General features: G+C 37.9%; 1 protein-coding gene across 1 annotated transcript in view; it reads left to right on the top strand.

Moving 5' to 3' along the window:
- The first annotated feature begins 1,543 nt into the window (after window positions 1–1,543).
- LOC127437374 (inactive tyrosine-protein kinase PEAK1-like) overlaps window positions 1,544–23,208 on the top strand; it is a 61,653-nt gene continuing 39,988 nt past the window's right edge. Inside the window, exons 1-2 of the mRNA XM_051692197.1 lie at window positions 1,544–2,007; window positions 2,097–2,196. The gene's annotated coding sequence lies outside the window, so the exon portion shown is untranslated. The remainder of the gene's footprint in view (window positions 2,008–2,096; window positions 2,197–23,208) is intronic.

The following is a 23,208-nucleotide window of genomic DNA, read 5'->3' as shown; positions in this document are numbered from 1 at the left end:
CGAAACTACAAATGTAAGTTGAATGCTTTACCATCACCTCACACTGTGTGAATATGTACATTCTTTGAGATACAAGTGTTGGCGAACAAATCTTAATTTCTGTCAGCTGTTAAATGGTGAATGCTTACGTGTAGTAAAAAAAAGTTAAGTGTTCCATTAGGGACGATACTATACTATACTATATGGCTGAGTGCATAGTGTATAACGTAAGTGCATAGTGTATAGTTCGGCATTTGGGACACAGCTAATATGTTGTTTGAGATACAAGTGTTGAACTGAGGTTGGCTAATGCGCTAAAGCTAGCGGGGACACATTGCATGCATTTGAAACGTCATTTCCGTCAGCTGTTAAACAGCGAACGCTTTGGTATAGTAAAAAAAAAGTGAAGTATACCATTAGGGTGATACTACACATTTTTTCTTCTCCCCTTTTCTGCCCAATTCCCAATGTGCTCTAAGTCCTTGTAGTGGTGTAGTGACTCACCTCAATCCAGGTGGCGGAGGACAAATCTCAGTTGCCTCTGCGACTGTCAATCCACGCATTTTATCACCTGGCTTGTTAGAGGCTTAATGCTATTCTCCACAGCATCCACGCACCCCACCGAGAGCGAGAACCACATTATAGCAACCATGAGGAGGTTACCCCATGTGACTCTACCCTCCCTAGCAACCGGACCAATTTGGTTGCTTAGGAGACTTGACTGGAGTCACTCAGCATGCCCTGGACTCAAACTCGCAACTCCAGGGGTGGTAAACATTGTCCTTACTCGCTGAGCTACCCAGGCTCCTCGATAATACACTTTTAAAATTCCCGCACTACATGGATGAGTGCATAGTGTATATTGCAAGTGCATAGTGTAAAGTTCATCATTTGGGACACAGCTTGAATTTCTAAATCATGTAGCGGTTTTCACACTGTTCTTCAGGATAATGTGAAACGTGTGCCCTTCATTATACTGGTGTCATTAAACCTAACATAATATGAATATATAAATTCATAATATACAACCATTCATCTCGTTTGTGTTTTGTAAATTAGTTTATTGTTTTTATCATGTTTTATTTGTCATATATGGTCTAGTTTAGTGTCTGCAAATTCATTCTTTACTCTCACTTGTGGGAGGAGCTAGGAACGCGTGAAAACGTCATTAGTGGGCGGGACCAAGAGATTGTTCGTCTCATCTGAACTTTCTTACGATTCAGTTTGTAATTCTGAATTATATGCTTTATACTGATATCTCTAAAAACAATCGGACTCTTGCACGTACCTTGGCACCATATGTGATAATATCTTATTTCACTTTATAAGGAAAGTTTTCCTGTGAAATTCTACAGGTTTCTCTTACTAATATTTAGATATTTTTTGGCTCAGTTTGCCTCAAACCATAAACGGTTTTAATATTCGTCCTCTTTATTAATGTTATTCAAATCTTTCTCAAATGAAAACAGCACCACACAACTGCTGCCTGGGAGCAAGGCGCGTTCCCGACATTCCAACACTAAGTGCGCGTCCATAGCGCCCTGCCCTCTGCGCGTCCCCGAGCAGCAGCAGCAGAACTCAAGCCGTTAACGGAGTGGTGGATCACCGACGTGCGATCACAAATATCACGCTATCAAAATACTTATGAGAGCCCACGTTCAGTTTAACGACAGTTCCGCGACACCAGGATTATGACGGAGCCCATGGATTCGTAAGGAGAGCGTTGTCGTTGGCTGAAGGTAAGAGCGGAAAGTTCGTTCAGAGTTTCACTGAAAGCTCCGCGCTGATATACGCGTCGCTCCGCGAGACGCAGCAGCGCGTGAGAGTGGCGCATTTGGACGCGAAACAAGCCAAGAGCGAGACGCGTGACGGAGCTACGCAGCTGTGATTTCTTCACCAGTTTCCCTTCAGTTTAACGTTTCTGACTGACTTTCATTTTTTAAAAAGGCCCTCGGTTCACAGTAACGCTCGTGCTGTGGTGGTTTAACGTTTAAGCTGAAGCAGGACGCGTTTTTCTGTCTGAAATCGGTATGTAACAGCTTCAGTGGAGAAAAGATAAAGTGACATTTGTGTTAAATTATTACACTGAAGAGATAAAGTGTATTTTTCTTCTTCAGGAAACTCCATGAGGAAAAAAACAGACGAGATTTGAGAGCCGGTTCTGGAGAATTCCTCCGTGTTTCTGTCACGCCAGGATGTGTGTGAGATGCTGTTTGTGTGAGTTTATGATCGGTTTGACCAGCTTTCTCAGAAAAGTGCAGAAAATATTTCAGAAATGTTTGAAAAGTGTTCATATCTTTAGGTGAGTTCTCACCTTTGTCATTGTGATGCCGGAATTTTCCATAATGGGTGATTCTTGCATTTTTCGCTACGTATTTATTGCCCAAAAGATTAAAACAAATAAAATAAAAATAATAATAATAATAAAAGCACTTAAGTCACACATTATCCATATAATTTATTGTAGGCTTTGTTGTTATGAATAACCACACTTCAGGTATGATCCTGGAACAAAATATACATGGTAACCATAGTTACTGCCAGAAAATACCATTGTTACTACAGTTATTGTTGCAGAATTATACTAAATTTAAAATGTGATCTCATTCAAACATTGTCAAAAGCTTTCAGAGCCGTTGATGGCTATTGCTGAATTACCACATTTTTACTTTTACATGGTCATTTTACAGTTGCTTGGCTGAAACTATGGTTACCATTGTACATTTTTGTTACAGGCAGTGGTGGGATAGCTTTCTTAAATGTCAAATTCAGGAGTACATGTTGTGTTTTCATGAGATGTTACAGTGTTTATCCACCAGAATATTCCAGGTTCTATACAAGTTGAGGTCAGTTGACAGCATTTATTTTTGCATAATGTTAATTACCACATATAAATAATTTAAACTCGTCTCTTCTTTAAAAAAAAAAAAAAAAAAAGAAAAAATGGAGGTTACAGTGAGGCACTTACAATGTAAGTGAATGGGGCCAATTTTTGGAGGGTTTAAATGCAGAAATGTGGAGCTTATAATTTTATAAAAACACTTACATTAATTCTTCTGTTAAAACTTGTGTATTATTTGACCTGTAAAATTTTGAGTCATCGTTTTGCGGGATTACAAGGTTTACTGTGTTGCCTTGTCATTTACAAGTTGTAAAACTGAATATAACTTTATGAAGAAAGGGTTAATAAGTGTTTTTATCACACTAAAATCATGTACACAGGTACATTGTTAACGTCTTGTGACTATATTTTGGAAAATTATTAAGTATTTTAGCGTTTACAGATTGGCCCCCATTCACTTCCATTGTAAGTACCTCACTGCAACCCCACTGTTTTGCTTTTTTTAAAGAATAGGAGGGACAATTCAAAATAAATTTTTGTGGTAATCAACATTATGCCTCACATGCTGCCAATTGAGTTTAACTTGTAATGAACCTGGAATAATCCTTTAAATGGAGTTCTTTGTTTTGGTGAATAGCTGTCAGAGGGTTTTGATTTGGTCAGGGAAGGATTTTGAGCCCCAGGGAACAGGTGTGATCCAGCATCCTGAGGGGGGGGATGTGTGCAAACACACACACGCATGTGATTATGCTTCACAGTGCGAGGGTGTAGAATCAGATCAGGACCTGACTGAGAACAGGGTGTTGAGCAAAATCAGATTGGATTAACCAGACACATTCATCCCTTCATCTCAGTTCCAGCTAATAAAACTCACTGTTAGTGAGAGTCAGTCGCTCGCAGTGCTGGGTAGTAACAGATTACATGTAACCTGGATTATGTAATCGGATTATCAAAATCAAGTACTTGTAATCAGATTAATTTACATTTTAAAATACTTGTAATATGATTAGTTACTTTTTTATAGATGACATGATTACATATTAACAAAGCAACAGCAGTAAATTGTTAATTTGATCATCTTAATCATTCTCTTTTTTCAATCTTTTACATTTTTCTTTCTAAATCAGCAAACCGCTGACATACGTTCTGTAAATCTTTGAGTGTTTTTGTAAGAGAGGGGGAAGGGGAGGGTTGTGTGTATTGCAATCAGAACTGATAATCACTACTAACCAGTCAGGTGAAGATGGAGCGGTCTACCTCAGCATTTAACCACTGGATCTGTAGAGATAATTTCATTTTTAAGAATGAAATTACACCAATGGTGTGCAGCTCACACATTTAAATTAATTGCTTCAAAGGATCTAGTGGATGCCATCTCTGAGGGTCCTGCCCGCAGGGTACACAATAGTTCAACTGCAAAATGAGCAGCAATATGGAACAAAGCCCATCGCTCTGCTGTCGAAACTTGAAGCATGAAACTTGACATAAAACTTGACATAATTTTTGCTTGTGTGACTCTGTGGAACTCTGCTGTTTTTATCCCCTTTTCTCCCAATTTGGAATGCCCAATTCCCACTACTTAGTAGGTCTTCGTGGTGGCGTGGTTACTCACTTCAATCCGGGTGGTGGAGGACAAGTCTCAGTTGCGTCCGCTTCCGAGACGGTCAATCCGCGCATCTTATCCCGTGGCTCGCTGTGCATTGCACCGCGGAGACTCCCAGCATGTGGAGGCTCATGCTACTCTCCGAGATTCACGCACAACTCACCACGCGCCCTATTGAGAGTGAGAACCACTAATCGCGACCACGATGAGGTTACCCCATGTGACTACCCTCCCTAGCAACTGGGCCAATTTGGTTGCTTAGGAAACTGGCTAGAGTCACTCAGCACACCCTGGATTCGATCTCGCGACTCTAGGGGTGGTAGTCAACGTCAATACTCGCTGAGCTACCCAGGCCCCCTGAACTCTGCTGTTTTAAAATAATCTGCTTGTTTAGAATATTCTTGCTGTTCAAAGATAATATCTTGCACCACAGGTTTGGAATAGGCGATGGACTATCAGTAAGCAGTAAGGGTTAAAACTGTTTCAGTATTTTTAGATGAAAGCTTTGACCTAGCAACGTCATTGCTGTTAATTGTATGGTCATTAATGTTCATCATGTTGCTGTTGTTTTATGCACTTAAAATGAGCTGATGTCTCAGTGTATTGAATTATAAACTCTGGCCATGCACTGTCATTGCTGTTAGATTTAATGTTTATTTAATTCGTGTAATGTTTAAAGCACTTTTTAAAAATGTAATACGGAGCTCTTTTTGTGAGGCTCTTTTTGTTAGCAATAACAAATGAATACATTTTCTTCCTCTTTGTACTTTTTTGTTAAAATGATTATCCAACTCAAATGCATGTGACCTAAAATAGAATTAGGTTTAAAGTAATCAGATTATATTACCCCAAAAATGTAATCTACGAGATTATGTTACTGATTGCATTTTTACTTTTTTTTTTTTTGTCTTTTTTTTTTTTTTTTGTCATGTAATTTGTAATCAGTACCGGCTTACAGTTCACAAGTAATCCACCCAGCACTGGTCACACGTCATAGTCAGGACAACAGAGATTGAGAGATTCTGACATATATCAAACATATCAATGGTGTCATATTATCCAAACATACAGTACTGTGCAAAGGTTTTAGGCGCTTGTGAAAAATGTTGCACAGTGAGGATGTCTTCAAAAATAATGCAGTTAACAATTAACATCATACAAAGTTAAAAAGTTAAAAGTAAACATAAAAAAGCTAAATCAATATTTGGTTTAAAACAGCCCCAATTCTCCTAGGTACACCTGGACACAGTTTTTCTTGGTTGTTGGCAGATAGGATGTTCCAAGCTTCTTGGAGAATTCTCCACAGTTCTTCTATCTATTTAGGCTGTCTCAGTTGCTTCTGTCTCTTTATGTAATCTCAGACTGACTCGATGTTCAGTGGGGGGCTCTGTGGCGGCAATGCCATCTCTTGCAGGGCTCCCTTTTCTTCTGTTCTAATCTTTTCTATTTGCAAATGTAATGTTTGGGAGTCTAAAATGTATTTTTCCTATTGACACACTAAAGCTGAAGATATAAATAACCATCTTAAGACAAATGCTTTTGTGAAACATCTTAAGTGCCTAAAACTTTTTCACAGTACTGTATACATTCAAACACAATGCATAAGCATCAGTATCAACACACAATATACAAATAACTTCTAGAATGTAAAGTCTCTTCAAAACCGTTTTCACAAGCTATGATTCCGTCCAAGTTGTGAATTTAATGTATGCGAAAAACTATAATATTGCAAAAACAATGTGTGTGATAAAAATAAAATCATGTTTCCACCCCATGTTCCAAAAAACAAAATAGTCACTTCCTGCTTGTCTCCAAATAAATCACCTTCATAATGCAGCTCACATTCTTCACACCTCTAGCAACGCATCTGGGGGCTCCCTGCAGTCAAATGCTAACATAAATCACATCATTGAAATATTTCACATCTTGAAATATGATTTTTGAATCGAGAATCGTTAGTGTTGGTCTAATCGATTTAGACTGTTAAAAATATATTTAATCGCGATTCAGCAAATCAGTATACAATATTTTAGAGTATTTTATAAAATTAGTTACATGTGTGATTAAAATAAAGCATGCTTGGCTTTATTCTCAAGCGCATCCCCGGAGTGCGCGCACTCACAGCTCTCCCCTTCACAGAATCGCGCCTGCTCTCCGTTCCATCCGTAACTCTCAGTGAAACTTTTTCTGAGCAGATTGACAAGACTTTTAAGCACCTTATGTCTGATATCTCCTCCGGATGGCCACTATCTCACGAGCAAATGACAGCTCGCAATAGCGCTTTTGTCACTAGTCAAACACGCTCAAACCGTTTGATTTGACTACAGGGTCTGAAAATAAGGCGAGCTTGAAGCAGAAATGCCATTAAATATCATAAAAATGCTCACGAAATTAAAAATGTGGGGGCATTGTTTTTTTATTTGTAACCTCTATTGTTGATGTTGATGTAATTTTTAGGGTAAGACGTAATACATTCTCAGACTTAAGAATTTGATTAAATTGTCATTTTGACAAACGGATAAGATGCAGTTTATGTTTGAAATTGTTGGAAAAAAACATGCCCTCATAAAGGTAAAAAATGCCCCTGAAAATCAAATACAGTGGGCAAATATTAACCATAAATGTAAAAGTTAATTTCTGGCACTGGGCCACGACTGAAATAAGGGGATTTAATTGTGAGGAAACGTATTCAGCCGTTATTTTCTATAAGATAAGAGTGCCATTTTACTGGTATTGTTTAGTTATTTAAATTGAAGCAATATGATTGCTTTTCTCTTTTCTTTGAAACTGAATGTAGTCAGATGATGTTACTTAAATGTTGTAATATTTGGATTAGTTTACTGATTCAGGGTCCCCACGGACTTTGAAAACCTGGAAATATCAGGACATTTTTAAATTGTGATTTCAAGGCCTGGAAAAGTAATGCAAATTAATAAAAAAAATTTTTTATAGTGAAATATGGAAAATGGAATACTTTTCTAGCTATGTTCAGCTCTGAAATTGTTTATTGCCATATTGCCAGATTGTAGAGTACATGTATTTAATGTGTTTTCAAGATACTTTTGATGGAATAAACAATCTTAAGTAGTTTGCCTTCCTTTTTCCTTAAGACACATTAGGGGAAGTATTAAAAGAATACTATAAATGCATAAAAATAAAAAAAAAGCATAATTAAATTATTAATCGAATCTAATTGAATTGAATCGTTTTAAATGTGCAAAAATCGTTTTTGAAAACCTGTGAATCGTGAATCAAATCAATTTGCTTTAGACCCAAAGCAACCCAAAGAGTCACACCCCTAATTATTGCACATTCATCCATGGCAGAGAAACACGTGTTGTTCTGTGCAAGCTTTGGTGGTAAATCGAAAGAATTGAATACTTTAATAACACTTGTCTTTTTGAGTTGTTACCCAGTTAGAGTGGTAAAAAGCTGCTGCCTTTACTTGCCCTAGACACAATCAGACTGCGGTTCGGACCCAAATTATAAGATGTCAGCTGTGAGGTGGGAGTTTGTATTCGACTTACTCGCTCTCAAACTCGCTTTGGATTTTCAGGACACCGTTATTTCAGCAGAGCAACATTTCAGATGCAATGATTGTTCCGCTGGTCACATTACTTTTTTTGATGGATATCTTGTATTCCTAATAAATTAGGAGTTTATTCGGTAAATGTGTTTACGTCATAGTTTATGTGCATTTCTTCTTATCGAATAAAAAATGTATCCACCGCAAGCGGGCGTTTTGGAGATTTTATTCGCATTTTGGTTTCCATTCAGCCTGCAGTTTTTATGCAATGTCCCAAAATGCGCATAAAAAACGTTTTCAAACTGTGTACGTGCATCATAGGAGATTTTGGGTCATTTTTATAATTTTTTATGAAAGTCAAGAAAATGTTTAGCACAGTGTCATTTCCACCATATCTCAAATTCTGTATTGTTCAATAGAATTCTGTGGTGGAAATGACATTTTTAACATTTTTGAAGTAAAATGGCAGACTCCTTTGTCTTGCTAAGGGTAATTTCATAGCTTATATTTTATATATTCTAAATACACACAATAAATTAATATTTTCACACTTTTTGCATAATTTGGCAAAATTACAGCGTGATTGGAAATGACGCCCAGTAAAAATTTTCTGCTCACAATTGATATTTATCTTGATTTTTCCTTGTTTTCATGGAACATCACTTATCTCATATTTCACCTCAAGCGTGGTCTTCATTGACACTTTTGTCGACAACAAGTACACTATCTTAAAAAAAAAATTGTTTGGAGCAAAATTGTTTGGAGTGGTGGAAATGATGCCACAACACAATAAATATTTAAATGTGTTATGTTTATTTAACTCTTAGATTATCATAGTTTTGAACATGAAATGCTTTGTATTTTTAATTTTTAATAAACAATTTTCATAGTTTAATATTGAAAGTCTGGGTCTGGGACAAGGCTAACGCAATCAAATCTATACAAAGTCATTTAAATAAAATAAAATAAAATAAATAAAAATAAATGATGAAGGCCAGAAAAGTTTCTAAATCAGTTTTAATGTGACCTTCATATAACAAAAAGAAAAAAGTTAAAATCTGTTATATTTAATAAAAAGCAAGACAGATACAAAAGCTTCAACACAAACACAAAAATACCAACACACAAACACAAAATAAACTCGCAAAATACCAGAATGCGTAACATAAATGCATAAAATGCCAACACATAAATAGAAAAACACACCAGCACACTTTTATTTGTGTTTCAATGTTTGCATTTCAGTAAAGTTAAATATGATATGCTTTATGATTGTGAATTCTTGAGAAACGAGAGTGAAGAACATTTGATGATAAAGATGACCGTGGTCATTCACCTAATCTCTAGTTTCAGCCAGACCTGTTTAAATATACACCTCTACTAGCCCTGTGCTTAAACACTCCCACAGCGCTTAGACACTCAAGTTCATGTTCATGTTAAATTAAGCTTTATTGGTCAGAGCAATGCAGAGCAGTATTTCAGTTCTGTGCATTTAAATCTCTTTTGCTTTACAGATGTTAGAATCCTCTCACTGAAGGCTAAAGTTATAAATAACAGCTAAATGTTAGTAACCTTATTCTGTACCACCACAGGATAACAGGATTTTTACATTTTCTTAAAAGAAGTGGTATTTGCTTGTGCAGAACATGCTGTCACAATGCTAAATTGTTCTGGGTGGTTGCCAGGGCATTGCTATGCGGTTGCTAATATATTCTGAGTGGTCGCTAGTGTATTGCTATGTGATTGCTAGGGCATCACTAGATGTTTGCTTAGTGATACCAGAGACTATTTATTTAGCAGAGACTAACTTCTATCAAAATGAATGGGAGAAATTGGAATGCCCAACCAAGGAGCTCTAAGCATCCAACAGTCAACGGATGTAGGGAGTCCCACCTTACAGGTAAAAGAGCCAATCACCTTTTAGATACGGACATCGCCTGTCAATCAACTCGGGAACGCGCATGCGCATTAGCAGTACAAGCCAGGAAAATTGAATTTTTTAGCGTAATATGAGGTAAAGAAGCACAATTTATGAGACCACTGTTGTCAGATTTTACTACTGATATGTTGTTTAAAGGTAAGCTTGGCAAGCAGTTTTTGAGATTTCATTTTTCCACCCATTCAAGTAGATACAGTTGAAGTCAGAAGTTTACATAGACCTTAGCCAAATACATTTAAACTCCATTGTTCATAATTCCTGACATTTAATCGTAGAAAACATTCCGTCTTAGGTCAGTTAGGATCACTACTTTATTTTAAGAATGTGAAATGTCAGAATAAGAGAGAATTATTTATTTCAGCTTTTATTTCTTTCATCACATTCCCAGTGGGTCAGAAGTTTACATACACTTTGTTAGTATTATGTAGCATTGCCTTTAAATTGTTTAACTTGGGTCAAACATTTTGAGTAGCCTTCCACAAGTTTCTCACAATTAGTTGCTGGAATTTGTAGGCCTCCTTGCTCGCACACTCTTTTTCAGTTCTGCCCACACATTTTCTATCGGATTGAGGTCAGGGTTTGTGATGGCCACTCCAATACCTTGACTTTGTTGTCCTTAAGCCATTTTGCCACAAATTTGGAGGTATGCTTGGGGTCATTGTTCATTTGGAAGACACATTTACGACCAAGCTTTAACTTCCTGGCTGACGTCTTGAGATGTTGCTTCAATATATCCACATAATTTTCCTTCCCTATGATGCCATCTATTTTGTGAAGTGCACCAGTCCCTCCTGCAGCAAAGCACCCCCACAACATGATGCTGCCACCCCATGCTTCACGGTTGGGATGGTGATCTTCGGCTTGCAAGCCTCACCGTTTTTCCTCCAAACATAACAATGGGCATTATGGCCAAACAGTTCAATTTTTGTTTCATTAGACCAGAGGACATTTCTCCAAAAAGTAAGATCTTTGTCCCCATTTGCACTTGCAAACTGTAGTCTGGCTTTTTTACGGTGATTTTGGAGCAGTGGCTTTTTCCTTGCTGAGCAGCCTTTCAGGTTATGTCGATATAGGACTAATTTACTGTGGATATAGATACTTATCTACCTGTTTCCTCCAGCATCTTTACAAGGTCCTTTGCTGTTGTTCTGGGGTTGATTTTCACTTTTCGCACCAAACTACGTTCATCTTTAGGAGACAGAATGCGTCTCCTTCCTGAGTGGTATGATGGCTGCGTGGTCTCTTGGTGTTTATACTTCCGTACTATTGTTTGTACAAATGAATGTGGTACCTTCAGGTATTTGGAAATTGCTCCCAAGTATGAACCAGACTTGTGGAGGTCCACAGTGTTTTTTTCTGAGGTCTTGGCTCATTTCTTTTGATTTTCCCATGATGTCAAGCAAAGAGGCACTGAGTTTGATGGTAGGCCTTAAAATACATCCACAGGTACACCTCCAATTCAGTACACCTCCGTTCAGAAACTAAATGTCTTAAGGCTTGACATAATTTTCTGGAATTTTCCAAGCTGCTTAAAGACACAGTTAACTTAGTGTATGTAAACGTCTGACACACTGGAATTGTGATATAGTCAATTAAAAGTGAAACAGTCTGTCTGTACACAATTGTTGGAAAATTTACTTGTCATGCACAAATTAGATGTCCTAAACGACTTGCCAAAATTATAGTTTGCTAATATAAAATCTGTGGAGTGGTTAAAAAAATGAGTTTTAATGACTTCAAGTGTATGTTAACTTCTGACTTTCAACTGTAGGAGCTGCACTGTCATGACTGGAAATAGCCTCCTGGGAGCGTTCCAAAGATGGCCACCAGTGGACTGACTTGCTAGAAAGACCTTGATACTTACTGCTACTAGCCCAAGTCAAAAGAACTCACCACCAAGTTTTTTATATTCTGGTCCCTATGTATGACTCTGGTTCCTCATTCAGTCTTAGTCTGTGGGATTATTTAGCTAGTTTTAAGTCTCGGAAAAGTAATAACTCAAGTTGTATGTTTTTGATTTACTAAAAAGAACTGGCTTATCAGAGTCATTTGTTAGAGAACAGCACTATGATGGTCACGCTGTAAATTTTTGAGACACTAAAGAAAAAACGGCTTGTAAGAATCTTTTGTTTGGTAATCAATCTACACTGATCTCACTGTGTTTTGCCCTGCATGTTTTGAAGAACCAGCTCATTAGAGTCAATCATTCAGGAACCGCACTACAGTGGTTACATGGTATGGCTAGGCGATATGGTCAAAAATATTATCACAATATTGTTTTTCATATCGTTGGATATAGATATTTATCACAATTTACATTTGCACATTGCACATTTTTTTGAACTTCCAAGTTGGCAGAAGAAAAGAAGAAAAAAAATTCTAAATAGTCTCTACAAAACTGCACTGGGAGCCCAGAGACAGCCAAAGCAGTGGGGTCTGAGGGATCTTTTACCAAAATATTAAAATATTTTATAAAGTTTATTAATCGAGTGCAGTTGGATATGAATGTTAAAAGTTCATCTGTTAGTTTTGAAGCATAATGACAGCAGTCCAGTATTTGTTTGAATATATTTACATTCAAATTATATATTTTTATATTTCTTTACATTCAGATACACAAGTAGAAGCCCATTGAAGCCCTTGTGACTGAATAATACTCTGTGGGGGTTCAGGAGTATTCCCCGAGAGACAATTTAGATAATGTAAAAGTCTGAATGGACCATTTTTTTCTATTTTCATTAAAATGAGAAAGACTAGGCTACCAACTAGTAATTTTATTGTCTTTGCTTGTCATCCGTGCCAGATATGATGACATCTGATTCATTTTCACAAAATTTTAACCGAAATCTATTTATTTATTATTAAACGCATGTAACATGCTGATTAATAAAGCTAAATTTAGAAGGTAAAAACATTATGGTCTAAGGTGCTTTGGAACCACGTTAACAAATGCGGCGCCTCATGTCTGCTTGTATGTGGGGAAAAGAGCCAACATGTTCGGAGCGGGACAGGGCATAAATGAAGCATGTTTGGTGCTAGAGAAAAATATTCAAGAATACAGTGCAGAAAGATCAGAGCTGGTGTACACAGCACTGTTGTTTTTTCACGCTGCTCACTAGAGACGATGAGAGGGCACAGCCGTCGCCATGAAATCTTGCGGTCCGGAACCGCGGTGACCTGTATAGCCTAATCGTTAGCAAGGCAGCTAACGTTAGCAGCTTCATACAGTCTGAAAAAGCCGAACTGCTTGCGTTTTTAGCAACATGGACCCGATCATCTAGATGCAGAACATAGGCTAAATATTGAAAATTACTCAAAAGCTTATCATCGATATTGTGGATTTTTTTTATCACGATAAATATCGAGATTGTTTTATCACCCAGCCCGATTACATGGTAACATTTTTGATCCACTAAAAAGAAGCAGCTCATAAGAGTCATTTGTTCAAGAATCGGATTACACTGGTCACACTGTTTTGTGCTGAAGTTTTAAAAAAACAGCTTATATCGCAATACTAGTGTACTATCTACTTTATACCATCCACTACAAACTTCACCACCTAGTTTTGTATAAGATTGCAAATTGGGATTCAGCCAAACAAATAATCTTGAATCTCTTCACCGAATGATGGACAGTTTCAGTCATTGTGACATTGTGAAAACAGCATCAGCAGTTTCCATGGCAACAAGGTGCCAGTTGAGGGAATAACAGCAAATCCTGACAGGATCAGCAAAAATCATCTTTAAAATCATGGTGTATTTTCATTCACACTGGTTTGAAACTCTAACAGGATTCTTTAAATTACTGACCTTGGAACTGTGTGTGTGTGTGTGTGTGTGTGTGTGTGTGTGTATTCATTCAGTAGAAAACTCACACCATCTGCTTGTCATAGCATCTCAGGACTTAGTATAAATGTGATTTACAGGCATGTTTTATGATCTGCTAATCCACATCGGGAATATTAGGCTTAATAATAGAGGGTGATGTCGTACATGATGTCATCACTGAGATGTCTAATGCATCATGATGACAGTATGCTTCTCTTCAAGTGATCCCTCTGGAAATTGTGATTTCAGAAACACACTTCCTCCAGACAGACTGTCCTTATTTGCCCTAATTGCCGTGGAGATGGTTCGACCTTGCTGTCATGGAAAAGGAATTCGCAGGAGAGTTTTGATTGGCTCAGTTCTTGGGGTTATGTCCATGCTGAGGTCTTGCCTGCTCCTCCCTCGCTTTAGGTCCCACCCATTTTCAATTGCCTCATCCACATTTTCTTAGCTCCTTCTTTCCGGCACCCCACATCAGCCCCAGAAAACATGGCTGACATCTCAGGCTGCATGCAGAGACTTTTACAACCATAAAACAAGTTTCCAGACTCATTTTAGGCCACCCTGAACTTTCCTTAAGGAAACTACATTTGGATTGGCATGAAAGTCAGGAAATAGAGAATGAACTAGATTTGCCACAAACTATCGAATTAAATTTAAAAAAAAATCATCTTCAGATCTTTGCAAAACTGCCTTAGGACAAAAGTAATAGAAGACATTATCAAACAAATGTGAGTGAAAGAGAACCAGAGCCCACCGGCATTCGGAATAACAGAGAGAATGTGACACTCCAAAGGAAAGAGAGAGAGTGGAGGCGGTTTGAGGTTGGCGTTGAGAGATGTGTAGGCTGAGATTTCATTAATGTTGATATTTTAGAGCTGAAGTGCTGCCACTTGTTCACTCTAAAGTTTCCCATCAAGGTTGCATAATTGCCTCATATTGCTAACACACATAAATTCAAACACAAGGGGTTCTGAGCTGTACATGCAGCGCTCAGGCCCGAAACATACTATGCTGTTAACACAAGCTCCTCTAACCAAGGCAGCTCAGTGTCACAAGATGTTGCATTGCAAAATGCAATTCATAGTGTTCGGATAATGTTCGCACTGCTAGAGAGAGCATTTGTGGCGGAGCAACAGCTTGAGGCAACCTGGTCTTCTAGAATCGTGTTACTATACCTATATTTTTACAAAATGATCATTATGTGCCTCATTGCATGTAACAGCAGTTTTCTGATGAAATGAACACTACAGGTGCTAAAACAACAATGACTGCAGATTATCCATTCATAAAGACTTTTCACCTTGTTCCTCACACAATGCTATCTTATGACATCAAAATACTTTTACTAGAGCATATGACTTGTAAGGCGATACATTTAAATGTTTGCATTACATAACCAACTGCATTTAAAAGCTTGCTTTATTGTGATCAAATTGAGATCAAAACTGATAGTGTTGCACTTGTGATGCAAAGGTCCAGGGTATGAGTCATTATGTGAGCCAAAAGTGTCGTAGAAACCCCATAAAAAGACTAATTAAACATGAATAATTAAACATGCAGTTTAATAGTACACACAGAACATTTGAACCCTGTTACCCCTTGAATATTGAGTATTTCCAACACAGTAACTCAAGAATGCATGTGAAGTATGTAGCCTAGAACAAGACCGCTTGCTATGCATTGGACAAGTGTTTGTATGGTTCTGGCCTTAAAGGGGACCTATTATGCAAAATTCACTTTTACATGGTGTTTGAACATAAATGTGAGTCGGCAGTGTGTGCACAACCACCCTACAATGTTAAAAGTCCACCCACTCCTCTTTCTTATATTTCTATTAATCAAAAACAGTGTCTCAAAATGACTGGTTTTCATATCTGCTTTAAAGTGACGTCACTTTAGAGCAGGCCACGCCCACGACTGGTGACGGACACACTGAGTGATCTACACACAGTCCGCCATTTTTTTCCGCACTGGAGCAGCTACAGTGAGAAGAATAATGTCTCAACTTTGTAAGCGTCATAAGTGTTCTGTTGTTGGCTGTAAAAGTGAACATAAGAGTCTTCATGTACTCCCGGCATCAGAGCCACTGAAGACGCAGTGGACAAGTTTTGTTTTTGAAGAAAATGTGCCCCAAAACATACCAAAATTCGTGTATGTTAGTGCAAATCATTTGACTGCTTTGTGAATGAGGGTCAATATAAAGCAGGATTTTCAAAAAATTGGACACTCAAGCATGGATCAGTACCAACTGTTCGTGTTCCAGCTTTATATCCTGAAGATGTAAGTATCACACTTTATATTTTGTGAATGTTTGCAAATCGCCTTTCCGAATGTGCTTGTTAGCTGATTCCACGGCTAATGCAGCTAAAGTGATCTCTGATTTTATTCACGGAGACCAGAGCTATGTCGTTATGGCTTGTTTGCGCATGACGTCACGTCACTGCGTTGCTGTGGTATGAAATGCAGATGGAGGGCAGGAAGTGATTTTCTACATAAGAAGCACTATCACAAACTCAAAATGCCTATGTTTTGCGTCATTTACGGTTGCTCATACATATATGGCTGAACTCCGGTATTTACGGTGTCAGTCATATTGGTTCTGATTTGTTGTTGCTATAGTATCCGAAGCTGTAAAGGCACAGCCCTCTTCCGGAAAGGGGGCGGGGAGCAGCAGCTCATTTGCATTAAAGAGACACACACGAAAACAGCGTGTTTTTGATTCCACCCAAAAAAAAGACATTTACAACATAGTATAATAAATGATCCGTGGGGTATTTTGAGCTGAAAATTCACAGACACATTCTGGGGACACCTGAGACTTATATTACATCTTGTAAAAAGGGGCATAATAGGTCTCCTTTAAGGTATCTAAAGGTTGTTGGTTATATGGACTAATTTAACCTTAAGGACTACTTATCCCTCAGGAAGTGATGTCAGAACCCCCACTCCATTTTATTACTCCCATTGGAAATGATGATTAGTCTAATAGGAGTGTGTGTGTAACTCCTTATATAAACTGTATCTCACACACACACTCTCTCTTTGAGCTCTCTGCAGTCTAAATACTAATGTTACACACCTATAAAGCTTTAAAAATGACTCACAACCCCAGTGGAAGATGCCTTATATAGAATTGTGCATTTATTGATGATTTTTAGATGTCTGCTTAAGGTATTTCCCTACATGTGAAAAAATGGACTTGATTTTCTTTGTGTTGCTTTCTGTTTATTTTTCTAGGGAGATTTTGAGGTCAAAATGCCATAATTGGTTCTGGATGCTGATTGGCCGATAGTGAGGCCATTATGGTGACTGAGGAATGCAGGAATGAGATCTGTTTTCCCAAAGCCACATCATGTGAATGCATAAACACACACACAGTGAACCAAATTTATGCCTGTATTAATTCAGAATCAGTTCTCAAATTAGCATTCTGATCACTGTTAAGAAATGGGTCAAATGTGTTCAGTGTTAAATTAATCAGCCAAATGTCACTCAGCTACCATTTACCACAGAAATAAAATAGTTTGTTCTTGCAAGTACCCCACTCAAATACACACTTGTACATGCACACACACAGTCTTGAGTATGTGACAGCTGAATTCCTCTGGTTTTTATCAGCTGCTGTTTAGTCTTAGATACAGCTGGAATGTTAAGTGGCATGAGAATAAAACAGCACACAATCACACAAGTCACAGTGTACAAACACACATCTGTATGTGTTTAAATCACATTTCAGTCCTTCAAAAAGTGCAGCATGTCGCACACATGAATATGAATGAAGAAGGTTTCCTTGGTGATATTAATGCTGGGCTTTGAGAGGTGTGGAGGGATTTTATGGTTTGGAGTAGAACAGTGTCTGTTTTTATTTATGTAGTCTTCGGCCACATCCACACTAGTTCATTTTTGTTTGAAAACTCAGTTCTTAGTTTCCTACCGGCATCGTTTTTCAAATAATGCGGTAAAAGCACAATAGTCTGGTTCCAGAAATAAAAATCCCATTCATTTTCTCCATAAGTGAATAGATTATAAAGGGATAGTTCACCCCAAAATGAAAATTCATGTCAAGTCAAACTTTATTTATAAAGCACATTTAAAATCAACAGAGGTTGATCCAAAGTGCTGTACAATTTACAAATAAAACATATAAAAACAACCAAACAATATATAGTAAAAATGCAGCCTTTACATAAAAAAAAAAAACGATTCAGCAAACAGTACAAAAAGATGGTGATAAACCATCTTTAGATTAGATAAACAAAACCATTAAAAACGACTTAATTTTGGCCAAGAATGTCACATCTGAATGTTTTCGCTGAGGTATCGCTCTCTTCAGTCGGAGGTTTGTCACAAATGCTCACCCATTCAGAATGGAGAAAAGACATTCCCACCTCCTCTGTCTCTCAGTTTGATTGAGTACTCTGTTTCAAGCAAATGAGGCTGGTCATTGTTTCTATTCTCTGACTCCAAACTCATCAGACATATTTAGTAAGCTCTGTTCTCTGTTTTGTGTACAGCTGTGTTGTGTTCTGTTGTTTCTATTGCTGTGGTGGACCTGTTTTTAGATAAAATGAGTTTTTGTTTGAATGTCTCGCGACAGATACTGCTCTTGTGCAGTCTTATGAATGTGCAGAGGAGAGCAACGGTCGGTCAACAGTTTTACAAAAAAATACATACGATTTCGGTTTGTTTCTCAACAAACCATAATGTATGCTTTTATAACAGTCGTGATTCTCATGGAATAATGTATTAGACTTCTGAATTATACTTTTGCATGCTTTTGAAGCTTGAAGATGTGGTCACTATAAACTGCCTTTGTATGACATCACTGAGCACAAAATGTTTTCACAGTTTGTCCCTTTGTGTTGAGAAAATAAAGAAAGTCATATGGGGTTATAACAACACAGGGGTGAGGAAACCATGACTGAATTTTCTTTTTTGAGTGACCTAACCCTTTAACGATAACTTATAAACTTTTAAAGACAGGCCTTCCATGAGCTCTGAGGTTAATCGATGATATATGCTACTGTTGAAGCAATCAGTCTATGTTATTATATAAATTCCTTTTTGTTTAATGGTGAAATTTGTGGTGAATAACTACATTACCCATGATGCTGCTGAAAAGGATCCTCCAAACAGAAAAAACAAAACAAAAAAAAGCGCTGGAAGGAAACTCTGGAGCGACCACGCACTTCCACGACGTACTGTGAATGACACAGTTGAGTTGGTCTCCCTCTATCTCAAACTACTTATATATTTGTATGTGTCTAAAAATGTTCCAATAAAATTAAATATATTGTTTCTATACTTAAAATCAAAACCTTTAAATCAAAAGTTGAATATTTTTCCAACATTTTTAATTCAATTACGTAATTCGCAATGCTGCATGGGATGGTAATTCATTACCTCAGTAATGACGTTAAGGACACAGTCTTTGATTTTTGTCTGATGTTCAAATACTTTTTTGCTTCAAATCAAATTTTGTAATGGTGTGATTTAACTTGGAGCTGGTTGGTTTGGTTCATGGTTTAGAACTCTTTAATGAAGTACTTTGTGAAGTCCCTGTGGAAAAAATGAATGGGGGAAAAACACTTTCGGAACCAAGATGGCTGAAAAAGTGGACTGTCACTGTTGCGCTCTATAGGACTTTGTGAAATAGTCTGGACAATGTATGAAGAGCTCTATCACAGCTTCTCTCCTGTTCTCTTTCTCGCGCTCTCTCTCTCTCTCTGTTGCGGTTCAGGTACTGATTACTACTGAAACTTACAGACAGAGAGTTCACAGCCTCTATATGTGTGTGAGTTAGAATTCTCATAGTGACTGTGTTTACATGGACACCAGAAAGCCGTTTATTGCGAGAAAGCTGCTTATTGCTCGAAATCGGTGTATGCGTTTACATGAGCTGTGTTAGCGGCTTTCTCTTTACTCCTGTACACATTCGGCTCAGTCAGTAAGCAGCTTTCTCAACAGCAATGTAATTTCCCTACGACGCTTGTGTAAATAACAAACAGTGGATCTGATTAATGTTTCTGTAGTGACCTGCAGGGAAATTGCTGCAATAGTGGGGATTCCCCCAATGTACTAGCGCATATACGCAAATGTGAGGGACAGTCGATATTTTCTATTGGTGTGTATAAATGCGTATAGTTTGTAGTGTATGTGCTTTTCCCACTTTAAACCCAGAAACATTGCATTCTGTCTGCTGTGCTGAATTTGTTTTTGGGCTCCATCCTATTACGTTTATCCGGCCTGTTCACAAGCATGTGCACACTTCAAAAACATGTAAATACCTGTGTTTTTATGACCACAATCCACAAAGCCTTGTTCTTCGGGAGAAACCTAGGTGTGTTAAACAGTGTAAAGGAAACAGTGTTCTTGTTTACAACGGCACTTTCTGCCAAAAATCTGGAATAAACTGTTTTCTTAAGTGCTTGTAAACCTGGTCAATGTTTCCTCAGGACAGCTGCGTCGACCGGCTTGCTGTGTACAGGAAGATCACAGGTCACAGTGGCCCCCAGGGGTCTGTTGTAATCCTGAAAGCTTTTGTCATCCAACTTCACCCAGTCCTGCTCTATCCTGCCCTGCTCAGAGTGCCCTGTTGTTGCAGCTGTATGAGAGCTGTGAATCAAAGAACACAGCTATATCTCTCTCTCTCTCCATGTTTACTGGACACTCACTCTGTCAATGTGATGCATTTCCACGTGAAACATAATATTCAATAGAGCGCAATAGTGTCCGCCGACTTTTTCAGCAGTCTTGGTTCAGGAAGTGGTAATGGGTTTTTCCCATTAATTTTTTTCCAGAGGGGTTTCTTAAACTTCTTAAAATGTTCTGAGCCATGAACCAAACCAACCAGCTCCAAGATGTTCCAAAAATGAATGGGAACCAGGGGACTTTGTTTGTTTCCATCAGATTTCAGTTGCATCATGAAAAATGGGCTATGATATTATTGGCAAATATAATTTTTCTCTTCCCTTGTGGCCTTGACTATGAGGACAGTATAAAAGGGGTTTCGTTAAATTTATTAAAGATTATAATTTTTTTCCATAGAATAATGTGCACTGAATAGTGTACAATACGATCTATTATTTACAATAGGCTAAAAGGAGCCAAAATTGATTTCATATTGTACTTGATGTTGTACTTTCAGTACTTGTGTTGTTTATTCGTTTTGAGAAAACATGTTCTAAAATGTCAGACTTATCTAATCGTAATGTTGTCTTTGAGTGATTTATAGACAGTTGTTTGTGAGTGTGTTATCTGGGTGCTGTATTCATGAATTTCCTGTCCAAGTTGCACTGAGCACATGTAGTAAACCTCAATTATTTTAGTTCATGGGTTTGTGTGGGTTTCAAGCAGGTCGAAGATGTGAGGAATTGATCCCCTGCTGGGAAAGGGAAGAATGGAACGAGGGAGGGAATGAAAGAATAAGATAAAACTATTGTGTTGTAGAGATGAGTTGGTTATGCAACTCCTATATGGATGCTGCATGCTCACTACCGGGGGATGCCAATGTGAGTGTGTCCATGTGTGTGCGAGCCGCAGATCAGTTTTCTCATTATCATTAGAGGAAAGCTTTGATCCTTTATTCAGCTCACTGAGGGAATCTGTCAGCCTTTGATGATACACACACACACACACACACACACACACACACACACACACATAAACAACGATTAATTTGCATCAGACTGAACCTGCACTTCTCATAACACTCTGTTAAACATGAGAAACGTTGTTTCCATTGGGGTTCATGAAAAGGCTGACTAATTCTGGGAGTTTTGCGCTAGATGTAATCGCTGGTATAAAAAAATTTCCGTTAACTGAAATGAAAATAAAAAATAACATAATTGGAAAAACTAAACAAAAATACATTTTCATGTTCCTGAAACTAACTAAAATAAAATAAAATTGATCTTGAAAAATATTTAGTTTACGTTTTTGTTACGGTATTTTCTTAAACATTTAAACCCGCCATTACCGTAACATTAAGATGTCACTAGACCTACTGACCTCATTCCATTATCAACAGAGCGGGAACACACCCTGGGTTACCGCCACAACTGGCTAGTGGTGCCGCGGAATCTCCGTTCAGATCAATATTTTAATTGCTAATGATGTTTTAAAGTACCGGCAATACCAAGTATAGTACAGACTCAATTCTGTACCTGCTCAATGTTTTAGTACAGCCGGCTGCTTTCAAACGCTCACATGCATATGTCTGTGCATGAGCACTCATGTATCGCTGTGAATGCAGCTGTGCGTGTGAACAGTTAAATGCACTTCTTGGTCTTGAAGAGACCAAATCTGCCGTTGATGCGATTATTAATGTAAGCACAGCCATTAATGTACTGTATTATGTGTGTGTTAACAGACAGGACAATAATCTTATACCTCAAAATATTCGACCTGTGCAATGTGTAAATGCATCCTAATAGACCTGCTGCTGTCTGTTATATCGTTAATATTAATCAAACCGCAATATTGACAAGAAAAAAAAAAACAAAGGCTTGAAGACTACATTGTTTAATTAGTTAATAATTACATTAATATTAGACTTTTTAGTGTTGTCAAAAGCTTATTTGTTTATTTACTTATTTTTCAGTGGTTGGGGTGCCATGGGGGGAAAAAACATAAAGGGGTGCCATAGTTTAAAAAAGTTTGGGAACCACTAGTCAGAAGATGTGCGCAACATCCAGTAAATAATATTTATTTTAAATTGACTTTATTGGCATAAATGCAGATGACACGCTAGGATGCTAGCTGTCCACGTGTCTAGAAAAATCAGGCTGCACATGGACAGTCCGTGCATACTGTGCTGCTGACGAAATTTGTGCCATGCACAGTTTGCACGAGATGTACCAGCACACGGAAAAACAAAGTATACTTTGACCTTGAAGTGGAAAAAGCAAGATGCCCAGAAAGATTATCTTCAAAATGTTGCTCCACAATGACGATAGTTGACCTGAAAGAGAAGGCTAACAGTAGAAGACTGTTCACGCTAATGCCTGCTATCTTACAGCAACGCCAAAATGCAAAGTGGACTTGTGTTGCATTATGAATTATGTTCATTTGAGAACAGAAAGCATGTGTAATGTTTCAGGGCTGAGGGTCAAAGCGAGGGTGGACATTGGTCATGAAAAATTAAATTATGACTGGTGGAAAAAAATAAAGAATATGTCCCTCTACCCCCAACAATCCCCATTTTTAGCATCTCAGGTGTAGTCTGTGAATAGTTTAACTTGTATGCTGTAGTTTATACACACATTTATAATTCTCTTTTTATGCCTCAGTTTTGTGCAGCCTGGTCTCATAGAATCACTTTTCTGGTCAAATAAACACTAGAGGTGCTACAGCAACAAAATAACTCTAATTAGCCAGTTGAGGAAGTTCAACCAGGCACAGGCGCTGCTGATACAGTTCTACTCAGCAGTCATTGAGTCTGTCCTCTGCACTTCAGTAACTGTCTGGTTTGATGCAGCTATGAAATCA

The sequence above is a fragment of the Myxocyprinus asiaticus genome, chromosome 48 (genome assembly GCF_019703515.2).
Source record: "Myxocyprinus asiaticus isolate MX2 ecotype Aquarium Trade chromosome 48, UBuf_Myxa_2, whole genome shotgun sequence".
Lineage (NCBI taxonomy): Eukaryota > Metazoa > Chordata > Actinopteri > Cypriniformes > Catostomidae > Myxocyprinus > Myxocyprinus asiaticus.
This window is presented reverse-complemented; position numbering and strand designations above follow the sequence as displayed.